The sequence below is a fragment of the Falco cherrug genome, chromosome 2, assembly GCF_023634085.1.
Source record: "Falco cherrug isolate bFalChe1 chromosome 2, bFalChe1.pri, whole genome shotgun sequence".
In the NCBI taxonomy this organism is placed as follows: Eukaryota; Metazoa; Chordata; class Aves; order Falconiformes; family Falconidae; genus Falco; species Falco cherrug.
In genome coordinates this window covers 27,424,922-27,443,277 of record NC_073698.1, presented here as the reverse complement: position 1 = coordinate 27,443,277, position 18,356 = coordinate 27,424,922, and the positions used below count along the sequence as shown (strand labels likewise).

General features: G+C 42.2%; 2 protein-coding genes across 14 annotated transcripts in view; one reads left to right on the top strand and one right to left on the bottom strand.

The window, feature by feature from the left end:
* Positions 1-18,356, bottom strand: part of RFXAP (regulatory factor X associated protein) — a 249,236-nt gene that overhangs the window by 78,104 nt on the left and 152,776 nt on the right. The window lies entirely within an intron of this gene.
* Positions 17,437-18,356, top strand: part of SUPT20H (SPT20 homolog, SAGA complex component) — a 37,494-nt gene continuing 36,574 nt past the window's right edge. For 12 of the 13 annotated variants that reach the window (XM_055701933.1, XM_055701926.1, XM_055701922.1 and 9 more), the window contains exon 1: positions 17,437-17,562. The gene's annotated coding sequence lies outside the window, so the exon portion shown is untranslated. Of the gene's footprint in view, positions 17,563-17,631; positions 17,786-18,356 lie in introns of those variants that run through there. The other variant, XM_055701921.1, reaches the window with a different exon arrangement.

Below are 18,356 nucleotides of genomic sequence, written 5' to 3'. Positions count from 1 at the left end.
CTGCAGTCATACATATAACTAATAAAACTAACTTTCTTCTTACAAATATTTTCTAAGAGAAACCTTCCTATTTCAGTAACAAGTTGTAGGTCCTGCAGGTTCTTGCAAATAAACCTCATTTGTGTCCAAAGTAAGTGTATTTGGTTAATGTGGCAAGGTTTTGGTACCAGGGGGCTGCGGGGGCAGCTTCTTTGAAAAAGACACTAGAAGCTGCTCCCACATCAGACAGTCACTTCTAGCCAGCTCCAAGACAGAAGCAGCCCCGGCCAAAGCTGAGCCCATCAGGGGTGTTGGCAGTGCCTCTGTGATAACATATTTAAGAAAGGGTAAAAAATGCTGCACAGCAGCAGCTGGGAGAGAGGAGCTGGAAAATGTGAGAGAAACAACTCTGCAGACACCTGGGTCAGTGAAGAGGGAGGGGCAGGAGATGCTCCAGGCACTGTAGCAGAGATCCCCCGGTAGCCTGTGATGAAGACCATGGTGATGCAGGTTGTTCTCCTGAAGCCTATGAAGGACAACAGTGGAACAGATATCCAACCAGAAGCCTGTCGAGGACCCCACACCAGAGCAGATGGATGTGCCCTGAAGGAAGCTGCAGCTCACGGAGAGCCCACACCACTGCAAACTCCTGGTAGAAGCTGCAGCCTGTGAAGAGGAGCCTATGCTGAAGCAGCTTTTCTGGTGGGACCTGTGACACCATGGAGGACCCACGCTGGAGCAGTCTATTCTTGAGGGACTGCACCCTGTGGAAAGGACCCATGCTGGAGCAGTTCTTGAAGAACTGCAACCCATGGGAAGGGCTCACATCAAAGAAGGTCACGAAGGACTGTGTCCCATGGGTAGAGACCCCACACTGGAATAGGGGAAGAGCATGGGAAGGAAGGAGCAGCAGAGACAAAGTGTAATGAACTGATGACAATCTCCATTCCCTGTCCTCCCGTGCTGCTTGGGGTGAGAAGGTAGAGAAGTTGGCAGTGAAGTTGAGCCCAGGGAGAAAGGAGGGGTAGGGGGAAGGTGGTTTTAGACTTGTTGTTATTTATCATTATCATACTCTGTTTAATTGGAAATAAATTAAATTAATTTCACCAAGTCCAGTCTGGTTTGCCCATGATGGTAATTGATGTGATCTTCCTGTCCTTAGCTCAACCTATGAGCTTTCTATTGTACTTTCTCTCCCTGTCCTGTTGATGGAGAGGGAGTGACAGAGTGGCTTGGTGGGCACCTTGCAGCCAGGCAAGGTTGACCCACCACAGTAAGACAGGAAAGCACTGCAGGACTGGATGTAAAGTCCCACAGCTGGTGAATAAACCTTTATTTCTTGTGACTTAGCTATGAGAGCACTGTCTCCTCAGTCTTCTTGTTTGCACTATCAAGATTCTTCCTACAACATCTTGGACTGTGAATGATACAGCACTGAGACATTGTTTGAGCGCTACCTGATATGGGTCAATTAGTACTGAACTAAATCTTCATCAAAACATTAATATAAAACCTGAATCTAAAGGTGTCTCTTCTTTATAAAGAAACCCAAACCTAGGCCCCCACATACTCTGACCACTCTTTATAAGTCTCTGAAGTCCAGGAAGGCAACCTTAATACTTGGATAAACTCAAACCAAAGCATTTCTTCTTACTCCTTACAATGCATTCTCACTCATTTATTGTCATGAAATGTGTCATTTTTTATATGATATGTGGTAAACGTTGCATTTGAAAGAGCTGTCTGAAATTGTATAAAACTCAGTTATTGTAGAAGACATTAGTTTCACGCAGAAATAGCAAAAGGCAATGCCAGAGGTTTCTCCAGCTTACAGCTGGACCAGCTTCAGAAACTGATTTCTTGTCTAGCAATTCAGAATATTCTTTGCTGAGGAGAAAAGTGAGGTTTTATAATTGAGCCTGTTCATAGCATCTGCAGAGCTGGATAGTTGCCGTCTACATCAGAAGAATGCTGGAGCGGCTTAAAAGATGAGGTTATGAAGTCAAGAGAAAGGACATCCATTATTTATTAACCCACATCATTAGATAAATTGCATTGGTGGTAGAACTCTTATTTAAAGCAAACAACTACACAAATGACACTAATTCAGAAGTCAATTGCAATCCCAAAATTGCAGTTAAGAATCACTTCACATAACTGAAATACAACACAGAGTTATACTTGGAAAATTACGTTACACTATTCGTAGGGCTTTTTGTAAAGAACATACAGTTACACAATCTGATTCAAATTTCTAATTAAAAAGTTTATCAATATGTTTAACTGTCTGAGTAGCATTGTGAAGTTAAAACAGTATTGATTACAGGACATAAAGTTTAAAACATATGTGCAAGACAAGTGCCCAACACTTTGGTCATGACAAAAAAAATCTGAGATTGATTAACAGAGAGGTGATTAGCGGGACAATGAAAGGCTGGAATCATTTTCAGTTTTCAAAGATGACATTTTGATGTTCCCTTACCAGATCTAGGGTGGGATTCAGTGGTCTTAAGAGAAATTTCCAGCAGCATGGACAATCAAAAACACCCGCACGGCTATGTCACAGGACTTGCAGGAAAAAGTGGAGCAGCAAAGTCCAGGAATGTACCACTACCACTGAAAAGGACATTAAATTCACAATGCTTAGGAAACTAAATCTTCTTCCAACCTATATAATCAATTAAGCTTATAGAGTGATCCAGTTTATCTGAAAAGAGACAGCTGAATAGTCTTCTAAGATTGTTGGGCTGAATTCAGGCAACTGAATCCCACCCTGTTCCTGGTATTCATCTCTCATTGCTGTATCAGCATCTAAGGCATCTTGTGTGGATGTGGAAATTTCTGCTGAGACACAGAACCTTAGGTGTCTATATCCTGGACATTATTCCTATCTTGGGTTCTTGAAAATACAAACATTTGAATTATACATGCAAATATGTATAAGAATTTAAAATAGAAGTAACATATCCTATCTGGAACTCCAAGAACAAGTGCACAGAAATATAGGAACAGATGGGATGTCCTCAAATATCAAGTCCACTTTTCCACAGCTATAGAATGACATGCCCTAAGTAAGAAATATCCATTCCTTGCCCTTACACACAGCAGAAGCCATGACACACTTCCCATTTCCAATACTAAATCTAATAGAATTAATGGAAAAGACCAGAAGCACCAAAAACAGCCCTTGACATATCAAGAGTTAGACAATAATTTAAAGCACCATTGAGTTGAGAATATACAAACTTGTATGATCTGCAAAGTCAAAAAGTGTGCTATTCCCCAGGCAGCAGTTTGTCCTGGACATAGTAGTTAACATTTCTAGCAAAACAAAACAAAGACAAAACAAAAGAGCCCTCACACTGTGGAGGGCCCAGTTTAGTGCAAGTTGCACTATGCTTATTTTAAGGTCACAGGCCTTGGGCTGGCCAGTCTCTTCAGTTAGCCTACTGGGCTGCACACTCTTTCAGGACTGAAATGGACTTCATAGGAAAAAGTCCTTAGAATGATGAGGAGTAGGTGTTAGTATTGATAAAACATTTTTTTTAACACATAAACAGAAATTACAAACCCATTTTTCATTACCATATGGAACAAATCGGCTTTGTTCATGTAAGAAAGGGCCAAATACTCTTGTTTTCAATATCAGTTCAAAGTTTTGGATTTATGTATCATTTACAGCATACTGTACAACAATAATAATGCATGAAAAAAAGAAAATAAAAAGCCAAAATGAAAAGGAAGCAAATTCCCATAGGAAAGCTTCCTGGATTCTCTACATAAAAAGAAGATGCATTGACTATTCTATCTGGAAAGCAACAAAAAGAAAATGGCTTTGAGTCAATGTTCTTCTTAACAGACACTCTTGAGGCTCATAAAGCTGCAAAGTAGAGGCTGCCAATAGCTGGAAAGAAGCATATATTCTCAAACAAAATTATAACCTGATATATAAGACAAAGTTACATCATAAGGATACTTGGCCTTCTCACCAGGTGATTTTTTCCATGCTGTGTCAGTTTAGCAATGTTTAATCTGACTTCTTTTCAGAACTACTGCTGCATAAAAATAATACTATCTATGTTGAATAGCATTTTAAATTGACTTCAGAGGCATATTGAAAAATTTTAAATTTTGAGGCATGCAAAGAGAAGTATAACATAATAGCTTTCTTTCTGGGCTTGAGAAAAAATGGAGGGCCTTGTTTTCAGCTATGTAATTGATCAATTATTAATTTTACTACGTTGAAATTAGTATTAAAAAACTTAATCCAGATTTCCCATAAGTGCCTGAGTCTCACTGTAGATGAGTCCCAACTGCCATTTCAGGTGTGTTAATACAAAGTCCAGCCCATCAGAGTCACCATTGGTATCTGTTCAATCTGGAGGGACAGAACTGTGCAGCTGGCCAAGTTTCTGATACCAGAGTTCACCTGTTGCCTAGAGTGCTGCACCTGGGAATTCTCAGAAGAAATGTACACCTGTCAGCTCTGAGAAGCTCAACACCTGTTTCATGCATAAACCAGATTCAGTGTTCTTCCAGTCCCAGGCCTGTTACCTTCATGAGGTATGTTCAGAGCATGTGCAGTGGGTCAGTCTCTCTGTAAAGGAGAATGACCTGTCCCTCTTTTCATCATTAGTGGTTACACAATGGTTAGTGCAATTACCAAAGATGCAGATGATGGGCATTTAAGTCCACTCCTTGCTTGGGTGATTAAAGATACAGTTCTTGTTTTCCTGGGGAATTCCCTCCCCACAGCTTTAGGATGTTCAGAAAAATGTGCATTTGTAGCACAACACAGTGTGAGGGAGGTGGAGAAAGTTGGAGCTATTTCTCATAGCTCCGTTCAAATTGGACCAGTTTTCATGTACTAGAAAATGTTCCTCAACCTAGACATGAGAAAAGAACATAGAAGAAAGTGAGGAAAAACTCCAGAGAAAGGACAATAAAATTTGGATCTAACCTCTAATCATCTTTTGAGAGAGAGGACTGATGTCTCCTCAGTTTTGTTACAATGGCTGTACCTTCAAATGAATTGCTGGGTAGTGATTCTGCTGCAGAGAAAGGTGGGAAAAGTTATGGTTAACAACATTGCTGTTTTCAACAGTTTCAACAATGTAGCATATATGATTTCGCAGTCGGCACGTTGGCATTCATGAAACATCCATAGGTACTTATCTCTGCCTAATTTGGATATTACAGTATGTTTCTACTAGTAAAATGAACACGTCAAAGCACTTGCTCTGGCCCCCTGGCAAGTTGGCATAGCATGGCATGTATCCAGGCTAGTAAACTCAACACCTTCCAAAACAGTGGCCTTTTGCCAAATGCCAGGTAGGTAGCAGAGACCTGGGCACAAAATGTACCTCTCAGAGCTTTGAAGTTACCTACACACCTGTCTAGCATGTCATGTAGGCCACACACACCCTCCAGACCCACAGATGTTCTCACACGAGCAGTTACTGAGCACAGTGTCTTAACAAGCTGCCTCTGGATGATCATGTTCCAAAGCTCCTATTGCTTTGAGGTTTTGTTACTTATATGCATATCACACAGCCTTCGTGCTTTCTCAGGCTTGCTTTCTTGGTTGGGGCCAACAAAACTGTGTAGTCAGCAGAGACTCCACAATACACGCATCCCACACCTGGTTCTGGGACTCTGCAACGCACCAAGGAAAACCGCTGTTGAGGCCCAGACCTTCCTGCCAAGGCAAATAGCAACATGGAGGGTCAAATCTGCTACACACTACCTCTCAAGAAAGAGGAGGTCTAAGGCCTGAAACACTACCACCCACTGACAAGACTGCATTGTGCTACAAGTGGGTTGAAGAACTTCCCCGTACAGAGGGCCACTTCTGAAACTCTCCATTGGAGAACTGGCCCTGGATATCCAGCCTAAGACCATCACAATCTGTCAGCCCATCCCAATGGAGAAAAGGACTGCCTCTCTAGAGCCTCACTACCCCAACTCTTGCCAGATACAGGGTAACCAAATTAGTTTCAGAAAGCTTCCGACATGCAGGAAGGTGTATGAGATTGCTAAGGCTATCAGCTACGTGATCTACACATGACTATGTAGCAGCAATGCTTGGTATTCATTTACTTTGCCATTTATTTTGGCATAAGTAGTAGGACAAAGATGCACTGAACAGGTAGCTCTTCTTAAATTGGATGTCCTGAAAGACAGTATCATGGGAAAAGTGAAATGTGAGAGTCAAAAGGCTTAAAACAACTGTGGTTTCAGAATGGCAGTTTGGTCATACCGAGATACAGGGCAGGCCAGCCAGGCCTGGCAAAAAAAAACCCGAAAGAGATGACCCTGGACTGCCAGTGTGTTATAGCAGAAGTTGATTAAAGTCTACAATAAAAAATAATCAATTTTTCAGTGACTCTCTTACAAATCACCTCACTGATTTATTTGTCTTCCCTGTCTACTGGAACGGCAAAACTGTCTTCCAGAAACAATGCTGCATCATGAGGCTGTTTCACCTTTGTGGGAACTGGTAGTGAACAAGCTCCACATACAGCACACTAAACTATACATTTAAGAAAGTGAAATTCAAGCTATGAGAAATTTACAGGTCATTTTAAAGTGTTCCTCTCAAACATGTTACAGAAAAGGGTCTCTGCCTTTTCTTGTCACAATATGTATATCACCTGTCATGCTGATAGGGATAGATAAGTTTGTTCTGTACCATCTTCAAGCATTGTGAAGAATTTAGAAGAGTTCACATGCTTTTCCCAACTTCAGTTTACCAAGACAGGTTTAAAATGGAAAGCTGACAAATCCCAGCACATACTCGAAAGGATTTCCTTTGCTAGAGAGTACTGACAAATGTGTAAACCCATTACATTGCATTCTCCTGCGAATACTCGTATCAGAGATGCTCAGAAAAATAACAACTTCCGTTGTCCAAATTTAATCAAGTTCTACAAGTGTGATATTTCTAAAAGAATAATTGAGCCAAATATCATGGAAAGAATCTTAGTTCTTCTGGATAAATACACAACTGCATATGTGACATTTTAGATTTTTTACTTTTTTAAAAAATTAGGGAAGGAGTGAGATTTCACTCTATGAAAAAATGTTAAAAAAAAATACTAGCAGACCTGTCAAACCTCTCACACTCAATCTTCTGGCTCTGCCATGGTCTCTTCAGTCTGTTTTTGTGGCTTCACTGCTCCAGAGCCCCACATGTCCCATGTTACATGTCACCCTGATCTAGGATTTGTTGACTACTGGTTGGGCAAAAAATGGCTACTGTACTGGTGGAATGGCAGGAAAGCTAGGACCACAATCCCACTGCATGGCCCAACAAAGCCAGGAGCACAGCTCCACTCTGCATTACCAGCCCATTCCTGCGCACCCCAAGCACACATACCATAGAGCACACCTACTCCAAATGCCGGCGTGCATCCCTCCTGCACAGCAAGGGGCTGGTGCTGCTGCCGTTCACCCCCACTTGCAGGCACACATCCGTCCAACAAGCAGACATCAATCTGACAAATGAATCCTGTGTGTCTGAAGTCTGGTCACTTGGGAGAAATGTTTTAGGTATTTTAGACGCTTATCTCATAGCAAACAATGCTAAAGGTCTGAGTGTCACTACTAGTGTCAGGACGAACACTAAACTCTCATCTGTTCCGGTTTCCTTTTTTTGTCACAAGGTGGAGTTAGCGATCTCAGGCTCATAGTCAAGATGGGAAAAAGAATGTCTCCTTTCATACATCAGAAGCAAGACCAAGCTCCCCTGTCTGCCTTCACTTGGCTTTGATATATACGGATTAAGTCAGTGTAAGTACCCCTTTTGTATAGGTTTGCCATGAGCTTTGTGGCTCTCTTTTCCTTTATCATGCATGCATTCAACAAAAAGGACACAATTAAAGAGCAGAATAAAATAATGTTAACAAAGTACCGATCATTTTATTCATTCATAACAAGACAAAATAAGTTCTTATAACCAGCAAGTGAAGAGCAAAAGTTCCCAACTGGGTGTCAAGCTATGAAATATTCTGTCAAAGACCTTGCCTATCCTTTGGATTACAAACAATTAATATAGCAACCTATTCCTTCAAAATGCAGCTAAGAAGGTTACATGACTAGAATTAACCCTTGTTCTACAAAACTAATGCAAAACTTATACCTGTCTCTGATCTTCTTTAAGTAGACACTTAAACAACCAGTGTATAAAATATAATTGCAAAGCTAGAAATAAAGCTTCAATAGCAATTACATAGAAATTTAGGGTTATATGGATTTTTAAATATTTGGTTAATTTTTTTTGTCATTGCTAAATCAAGCTATATGATTTTATCATAACCATGGGTCTGCCAAATAGGCCTACTTCACCAGTATAAAATACAATGGATTATTTATTAGTAACTGAATAACATATATAAAAATCATCTTTTAAATCTCTACAATTGAAAAGCCTCTGACAAAATTTTCACTTCTGGCAACATCTTAAGATTTCTTCCCAGCTGATTTTTAACCATCTACCTTAGCAGTACAGCCCTGACCTCTAGTGGGTTGAATGAAACAGTTGTTGCAGGCAGGATAACACGTTAACGTGGTTTCATAAATAATTTCATTTAAAGCTGGAAAATGTAGAAATTCCAGCAGAACCATACAATCAGCCAATGACTAGCCATTTTTTTAAAACACATGAAAATTAATTACAGGCCAACAGCAGTACTGTTTGTCTGATGCCAACATTCATCTGATAGATGAGGTGTTTATGACACTCAGCAGATCAATGCTCATTCCCATTGGGAGCTCTGTATTAAGTAAACCCCATTATTAGTCTCTTAGCTATCTGCATAGTTTGGTTCACTTATCTTTTTTTGGCTAACATACCTTTTGCCCAAGAGATATCTAACAGTGGATTCAGAAAAACAAATAAGTCGGGTTAGGAAAAGTACATTGCAATGTTTTTATAATCTAAGAATACCTGATTGATGCAAAGACTTATGAACCCCTATTACATTCAGTGAAAACTTAACACTTCCATGATGCACTCCAGGCTTCAAAAATTAAGGATCTTAGGTTTCCTGTTATTTTGGTCCCACAGTGAAAATTAAATCCAGAGCTCTGAAAAGATTGCTGCAATGATTTTCCAACAAAATATGGGAGGCTTCCATATGAAGACTGCAGAAAATGTGCAAGACACAACATTGAGTTTAGCTGACTTCATCCAGAAGGCCAAAGAAGGACACAAAGTGATGGGAATGAGGGCTGTCTTTCAGATTCCTGACACAGGGCAAATGATATACGGACAGTCTTAATAACAGTGTAGCCATAGTTACTCTGCTGATCTCCTCCCTACATATCCTACAGTCTCCAATACAGAAGTGCTAATGAAAGCACCCATATAGCTGATTCTCTTATATTATGTAACTACATTAATGTAAATATTGTTGTTCTGATTAACCATGAACTAAGCAAAAGGGAATCAGCTCAAACTGGACAGACAGAAATAACAAGGGCATCATTATTGGAATAAAAAATAATTCAAAAATGAAACAAAGTTATCTCTTCCAAAGAGTCACAAATGTGCTGCACTGTCACATCGTCTGTGTATGTTAAAAATGCAAATATGCAGATATGTTTTCCAGACCATGAGTACTGTGAAGTGAGGCCAACAAATCTGTTGTTTGTGAAGTCTGGAAAACTCGGCCAAAGCAGGTCATCCAAAAATTAATTATGTAGAAATGGTACATTTCTTTGCTTATTTATTACAGAAGCAGCTCAGTAGAAGATGTATTTTTTAATCTTTGAAGGAGAAGAAAACATCCTTTTTTTATCATCATTATTCTAGATTAATTAACTCAATATTTGTATCAACTTTGTTCATAACAGAAGTACATATATATTTTGCCAAATGAAGAAATGAAGAAGAGAGAGAAATTTGACAAAAATTTCTCGTGATTCCTGAGGCTGTCCTAAATTTTGTTGAGATTCTTGCATTCAGACATCATTGCCTTAATTAGAGGGCACCATTTTATTGTTCCAGCATGGTTTGCCATGGTAACCTCACTGTTTAGTAAAGCAAATTGACTACTACGATCTCTCATGTTGTACCAACTGGCACTAGACAAATTCTCTCCCTTGAAATACTCAGAATGTAAGAGATTGTTTAAAGGTGATACTCTCTTTATATGCTAACATATACTACAGTGCATTACATAAGCTTGGCATCATAGACTCACACTTACATTTCCAGCTCTATCTATATTGCCCTAAGTTCTCCTCAAAGTGCCCTCAGCATCAAACTCCTCTAACCACAGGTTCCCTGGTTTGTGGAAAGAGAATTACAGCTATCCCAACTCCAAACATAAGTGACATATTGATCTAACATCATGCCAGAATCCTGCAACATTATTTATTAAAAGCATGTTTTGGCATTCTCATAACAGTTTGTATGTAAGCACAGGGCAGAAAAAAGACAAGCCAGAATGGCCTTTCTATATAAAGTATAACCTGGACTGCACAGCCTCCTCTGACCCTAGCTCACCCTGAATGCCTGCCGGCAGATCATCAGGGAGCTGACCTACTCTGACTGTTGTCCATCTCCCCAGTTCTCACTTTCTTCTCCCTCCCTTTTCAAGGAAACAGAAAAAATGCATCCAAAAATCACTCCTAGTAACCTCAGCCTCTGGGTTGCTCTCTGTGGCCCATGACATTTTAGAGTTACCATCGGTCTGCTACTAAATCTTCTTGCTTTATTTGCTATCCTGAGGACAATGTTGGTTCCTAAATTCAGTCTCGTATCTCCACATTTCTGTGTACAGAAATCCTAGCAAGTCTTCACCCACTTCATCTCCTATTGACCAGTTTGTGCTGGCCCCAGTAGGAGCTGTCAAGTTCAAGCAAGGGGGAAGCAATGAAGAAGAGATGGAAACTGAGTATTCCAGGCCAGGTTGCCCATCCTGCTCCTCCTTTGTGTCTGTGAGATGCTGGTAGGAGTGAGGCAGCCTTTTATGTAAGACTAGGAAGTAAAGTGTTAGAGGTGGAACTAAGTTCAGGGTAGAGCAAGATGGAGATGTTGAAGAAGTTGAAATGGTCTGCGAAACAGAGGTTGTCTCCAGGTGTCCCATACATCTACTATGTGAATGCCCTGTTCATCCTCCTAAGGCTTCATAATGTACTGCAATGTCGACAAGGCGGTCCAGCTTTAGGTAGCCTCAATGCAACTGCATTCAGAAGAGAAAATTCAAAATAAGGTTGGAACTGAGTAGCTCCAACTGTTGTATTTTTCTGATAGAAACCATAAATAATTTGCAATGATAAATCAATTTCTTTAGCTGTCAAACCAGAAACCCAACAAAGATGCCTAAATCACTGAGTGTAAGTCAGAACATTCTGAAAATCAAGGCTGTTTTTAAGGTGTCTCTGGGTGAGCATCCCAGAATTGAGGCACGACAGCCCTTTCAGAAAGACTGTTTGAGATGGAGACACATAATTTTAGGTGTCTACATGTGTTAATGTTCCCATAGTCAGAGGAGCTCATCAATGCAGCCAAGAAGTCCAAGAGAGTGACTCAGCTGACTGGCCACGGGCTGGCTAAAGACAGGGGTGTAGTACCATTTTAGACTCCATTAGGTAACCTCTCCAGCTGAAGAATACAGATCTCCCTCAAGTGCTGTGTCATATTTGTCAGTCTTGAAAAGTGTCTAAGAAACCCCAGGGGTATCACAAAAGGAACTAGATACTTATCTTCAAGCAACTGAAGCTTACCCAAGATACCTACTTTAGAGAGAGCTGAATTGATTTCTAGGCTTTACTGAGTATAACAAAGACCTATGCTCCTAGCTCACTTAGTTACTTCATGTGTCTTAATTATGTACTGAAACCTACCCCACGTCACTTCAAAACATTTACTCCACAGTATTTCATGTTTTCTTGACCTCTACTGCCTGAAAATAAATGAATGGGTTTCTCTGTAACTTTCTGTGTGTGCTTTCATGAAGGAAAAACAAATGTTCAGGCAACAAATTGAACATGAATAAGAATATTGTTCATGTCTATTCACCAACTGTAAAATTCTATTTAAACAGTCAAATTAGAAATATCTGCCTACAAAAGAATGGATGGTTGTACTTGAAAAGGTGTATCTGACCTTAAAAATAAGTAGAGGCTGTGCATCTTCAGCATGTGTGCAAATCATTTCAGTCCCAAATACAGATGTGCATACCCAAGGTAGGAAATGTTAGCCACAGGGATTTACAGCTGCCCACCCAGAAAGTCAATGACATAACTGAGCTAGAATTCAGGAGTTCATGGCTCTTTGCCCTAAGTTTTATTCACATGCCCACAGTCTGTCTGACTTGAACAAAGAGCTTTCTACTCATAGCATGCTGTCATTTTTTTTTTCATCTGTACTCAAACAAGAGGGACGTACTTGAATCTCTGTCTCTGCCTAAGCATATAAATCTGACTCAGATTCATATGCCTGCATGCCACTTAATTTTGAAACAGCACAGGAAAATGAAAAACAGCTTTGCAATTTTGTATTGGCACAAGTGTATCACCATGGCTACAGAACTCTGGTAACTCTGTTCCCATGACTGCATCAAGCACACTAATCATGTAAATCTGTTTATAGACAGCTAGACATTACGAATGAAGGTTTGTTATTGTTAAAGAGTTAGATCCAATTTAGATAGATTAACAATGAGACTGACTTCTCACCTACACAGAAATTTATAAAGCTAGAAAACCCACATCCCGTCACAACACTTGGATCTGAAAATTCTTGCACTGTCCTTTCTGGCTTGTATTTTTATCACTAGATACAATCAGCAAAGTGAAACTTATGTGTAGCAAAAGTTGGTTCCTGTCTAAGAAATCTGGGGGAAAAAACACCCACATTTTTTAAAAATATAATAATAGATATCACAGATTCACAATCTTTGACCGATCTTATTATAGGCAACTGAGCTCACTGTTCTTTGTAATGTATTCAGTTTATAAACCAGGACATCAAAAGGCATAGCAGGTTTCACAGTGACTGCTCTTATGTAAAAGCCATTGGCTCATCAGATAATGCAGGACCTGAAGAATTCAACCTCCTGTTCATAGCAAGATCAGTTGTGCAGGCAGACCAGGTTGCTCAGGGTTTTGTCTAGTCAGGACAACAGGTAGCTAAGAAACGTAAGAAACTGAGAGAGCTTTGGCTCTTATCCCAAGAAGGTACCTGTGGCTGCATGTGCAGGAAAGTACCTTTACGAGCTAATGGATTAATTTTCTCTCAGTCTCAGAAGGGAAAAAAAGAGGTATTGCAAATACTTGTATCATAGTTTATCCTCTTATAGATCCCTCCAGCAGCAGAGCTCTTCCCTATTCCTTCTGTGGGGCTGTGAGTGTAGGATCAACTAATTTCAAAGCTTAATTCAGTGAAGAAACAATGCTGAGAGAATTAAGAAGTATTCTCAAGTGTTGTTCTGCCAGTAGTACAGAACAAAACCAACTTTGCAGACTCGAGGCAGAAGAGCCACCCCACACTACAATTGAAAGGGACTAGGAAGGGATGGACCTTAAGGGGAAGTCTGTCTAAATGTAAGAACTCAAATGCAGTTACCAACAAACCTGGGTTATCGTTCTAGATTCACCTAAAGTCAAGCGCAGATCCATCTAACTGACCGCAGAGCCCTTCATGTAATAAAGCAAATTAGCCTGTAGAAGCATGGGGTATGAAGAGCTGAATCATAGAATCATATAATTGTTTACATTGGAAAAGACCTTTAAGATCATTGAGACCAACCATTAACCTAGCACTGCTGAGTCCACCACTAAACCATGTCCCTAAGTACTAACTTAGATGTATTATTGTCATATATGTGATTTTTTGCCAGTCAGCTCCAGTGACAATCTGCAGTGAAAAGACTAATTTTCAGTAACATACATATGACTAATATATGCCAAGTAAAGCAGAAGAAGGTAGAATGACCATAACAGACTTAGGACAGACAATGGCAAGCATTCAAGATGCCATAATTACAATACTTTTTATCATTGCGTAAAATTTGGCTGTATGTTCATCATTTATTCCATCCACATACAGTAAGGAATACAAAATTAATTTGTTTCTGATAAGGGGACAAAGAGGGCATAAAGAAACAATATGTTTAGAGAATACGCAAAACCATCTGTGATTCTAAGACATCTAGTTCTTCTTTTGAGAAGAAAGCCCATTTCCAAATCCAGCACTGAGATGCCTTTGTAAACTCAGGCTCACACTGAAGTAATAGCAATAAGCTGCTTCTCACCCACCACCGTGTTGTGTTAGGCAAGCTGGAACCCCCACACAAATAGGTGGACTGTGGCCAGATTCTCCAAACCAGACATAACTTGGAGGCAGCTCTGGAGGAAGGTTGCAGGCCCTCCAGAAGGCCGAGCATAACATAGGTTACTGCCTAGGTCTGAGAAGGCTTTTCTGCCTTGGATACAAGGTATTCTGGGGAGTCCTCAGGCAGGTGATGACTGTGCATCACACAACCCTTGAGAGGTTAGATCTCCTCAGTCCAGCGTGATGGCACTCAAAGTGTAAGCCCTGGTGGTACAGGCTAAGAATATAGCTCAAGGCTCTGTCTTTCGTTTTTTATAACAAGACAGTGGATAGTTGAGAGCAAAGCAGGAATCTCTTTCACATAATAATAATATTTTTAGATGAACAGATGGGAAAATGTGATACTGGCTATATTAACTAAGCCTTTGGATAGGACGTCTTATGAAATGTGTAGCTCTCCTGCAGCTACGCAGGTCACCGTGTCTCCCTGTGGGACTTTGTGGTATTTGGCACATTGGCACAGAGCTGCTCTCAAATGCAACACCGCACGAGCCAGCCAAAGGCCTGCTCCGATGGGCACAGAGCAGTGACAGAATGTGCAGTCAGCTAAGGGTTGGCATCATGGTCACCAGGCTAGACCATGGCAACAAGAACATGTCAGTGTGTAGGTCCCTCAAAGAGGATAATGATGTTGCTGGGCAGAAAGAGGTTGCCTGCCTATCCCAAGTGAAATGTAAGGGAGTTTAGAAACACAAGAACTTTCCCCAGATTGCCAATGCTCCACAGCGTTGCTCTAGGCACCAGATTAAACTGAGATGAAATGAGATTTAATCCATGCCTGTATTTTGCCATGTTCAATTCTGACTAATCATATTAAAATACAGAAAATTAGAGACTTAAGCAGAAATAAAAAAAAAATATAATTAATCCTTTCAAAACAAAGCCTAGATAACAATTTAGCACTCTCACACTCCCAGTGTAATTCAGTTCACAGAAAAAAGTGACGAAAATGTCTTTCATAATGACAATTGCTTTCTGATAACTTCTGTACTTACTGGGTAATGTGAAGCAGATGGCACATAGCACAGAACTATACAAAGAATTAGGCTGAAAGGTAGTCCAACTGCCTGCTCAAAGGTGGGCCAGCTTCAAAGTTGGATCAAATGCAGCTGCAGAACTGCTGCACCAGGCATCTATTTGGTGCCAGGACAAGTCCAGGAAAAACTGTCACCTGCTCCTGGACCAGGATGGAGTCCTGGTCATCTTTTCTCTGGTGTCCAGGAACAATGTGGCCCCTAACAAACCATTAAAGTAGCTTTTCACATGCTGAAATTAACTGCCCATCCTGTTTATCCCCACAGCTGAAGAACACTGATCCTATCAGAGGTTTTTGTTGCATGTACTGAGAACGTCTGAGAGACTGTAGGCATCATCAGCAATTTTGACTTCCAACATTCTGGCTATGCTCTGAGCATGAGACACAGAAGAGCTAAGAAGAATCCAGTGCTGAAGTCAAAACGGCGTCAACAAGAGTACCTGGGCCATCCTACAGAAAGCACTCCACTCTTCCTGGAGCTCCCCACGTCTAAATTTCCTTGAGTTTTCAAGTCACCCCTTGTCAGGACGTGTTGCAAGGTTAACAAAGGCATTGAAGGGCAGTGTTAGGTGTGGTCTTTCATATAGGACTGGTTGCTGAATCACGGAGTAGCCACATTTTCTCATTGCTACAAACAACTAAATTGTGACTCAGCCAGAAGTGCTAGAAAGGTCTGGGAACAACAGGTAACAAGTCGGGTAAGTGCTGTGCCCAGGGACAGTATGTGCCATGTATAGTGTAGATGTGCCTGTTAACGGATACAGGGAGTACAGCCCAACCAGGAACCAACCCCACAGGATGCCCATAGAAGCCGCCTAACAAGGCACTGTAGGCGGTATCTCATGTGAACCCTGGAATAGTTAATTTTAATCACATTCTTTGACTTTCCTGTCCACGCTGAGGAATGATGAATTTAAATATTTTTTTCTCAATTCTTATTCTTCTAGGAATACAAATCCTAAATCAAACCTCTCCTAACATGATGATGTTTCAATCCTTTATCACATTTTGTCACATAACTCTGATGTTTGTTAATCTGTAACAACATATTATTTAACTTTGCTTGCAGACAGATCTGATCATTGTTAGACATCTGCCAAAAGCAATGCAGGCATCATTTAACTTCTCTGGAGGTAGAGGTGACAGTAAATTTCTTCTCAGTCTGCCTCCAATCCCTTTGTTGCTTACTATGTAATTCAAATAACTTTCTGATATGTACATGAACACACATATTCTAAATCTGCTGTGCAGTTGTGCCTTATCTACTTTGTCTGATTTTACAGAAATTTGAACATTGCAGAAAACCAAACAAACCCCAAAAAACAGGCAGTCATTTTTTCACTTTACAAACAGCAGGCTTTTAATGCAATTTTGAAATTAGCTTTTATCACTTCAAACTGATGGTTGTTTGCATAATGATCTGATGAATTACCTAGCAGCCCTAGTAAATTACCCAGAAGCAGCTGCTAAAACACTCAACAATAATCTGTTACAGATAAGAGAGGCTTAAATAGTCCCAGTATCATTCTTTAGAATAATTCCTGTGTGCCTCAAACGGGTATGTATGAAAATACAGGGCATTATGATTAAAATTTACATTCAGGTGCTGAGTTTGTACTAAGCAAAGCTCCCCAGCCATGTGACCACCACACCTTTCCCAAATAATCCTTCTCTATCTTTGAATTGCTGTCACTCGACCCACCACCCAACCTTTCCTCTCTGCCCTCAGAGAAACCAGTTTCCAAAACGTGCTGCTGCCTGGGAGTTACACATCAAAATTCTTCATATACCCTTACGGCATCCCAGACACACAAGGAAACCTATTCAGATCCTCACAAGGGCATTAAACCTCTGGCCTGCAGAGGTATCCAGGCGCCTTACTACCTCCAAACCCTAGGGCCTTGTCGGCCTCTGATCACCTCCCTCCCCAGAGACCGCCCGCCTCAGCCGCCCTCAGCGCCTCCGCGCAGGGGCGAGGCTTAGGAGCCCGCCTCTCCCGTCTCCATGGCGACGCCGCGAGTCGCTTCCCGCCCTCAACCTAACCCACCTTGTCGCCATGGCTACTGCCCCGCCCCTTCCGGGAGCGACTCGGAAGCGGCGGGGCGGAAGCGGCCGGGGGCGCTGCGGTGGGCTGAGGCGGGGGCGGATGAGCGGGCGGCGGGGGCCGCTGTGCGGGGGCAGGTCCCCGCGGGAGGCCGGCAAGGTAACGGCGTTCGGCGTCACGGGTCTCCCCCGCCCGCGCCGGGGAGGGGGCTGTGGGTCGGATGGCGGCGGTCCCCTGCGCCGGGGCGGGCCGCGGGAACCGGGGGCCTGGCCTGCGCTCTTTGGCCCGGCCGCAGCGCGGCCTCGCGGCTCGGCTCGGCCCGGCCCGTTCCGGCCGGCTGCTGCGGCCGGTGGCTCCGTGCAGTCGCTCTCCGCCCTCGCAGGTAGGCCCGTGTCCGCGGGGGCGGCGGCAGCCCCGACGGGCGCGGAGGTGCGGTTGCCCCGGCCGCCTGCCTGGCGGGGCTCGGCGGGACGGTTACGGCAGGGCCCGGGCGGAGCGGGCTGCGGGACTTGCACCTGCCGCCTCGCTGGCAGGCACACGGGGGCTCCCGGTCTCTTGTTCCTGGGAGCTGGCTCTAGCGGGAGCTGGGCGGAGAGGCTGCTCGGGGAGCAGCTGGGCTGCGGGACGGCACGCATGGACACCCCCCGGCAGTCCGTGCAGGCTCCTTTTCGCCCACCTTGCAGGGAGCTCCGAGCCATTCTCTGCGGGTTGGTTGGTTGTTTTGTTTTGTTGGGTTTTTTTCCCCTCACTGAAATTGATTTCACGCTGAAATAGTTGAGTAAGGTTTAGGGGTGTGAGGTAGCAGGCCTATGTAATCTGAAATCTACGAAGGTGTTTGCCAAAGCCAAGGCTGCTGTGGAATATAGCTGCAACAGAAATATTTCTACAAATGAAAATTATGTGCGGTGGAATTTCTGAACTGAACGTTTCAAGCGTAGTGAGGCACTGTAATA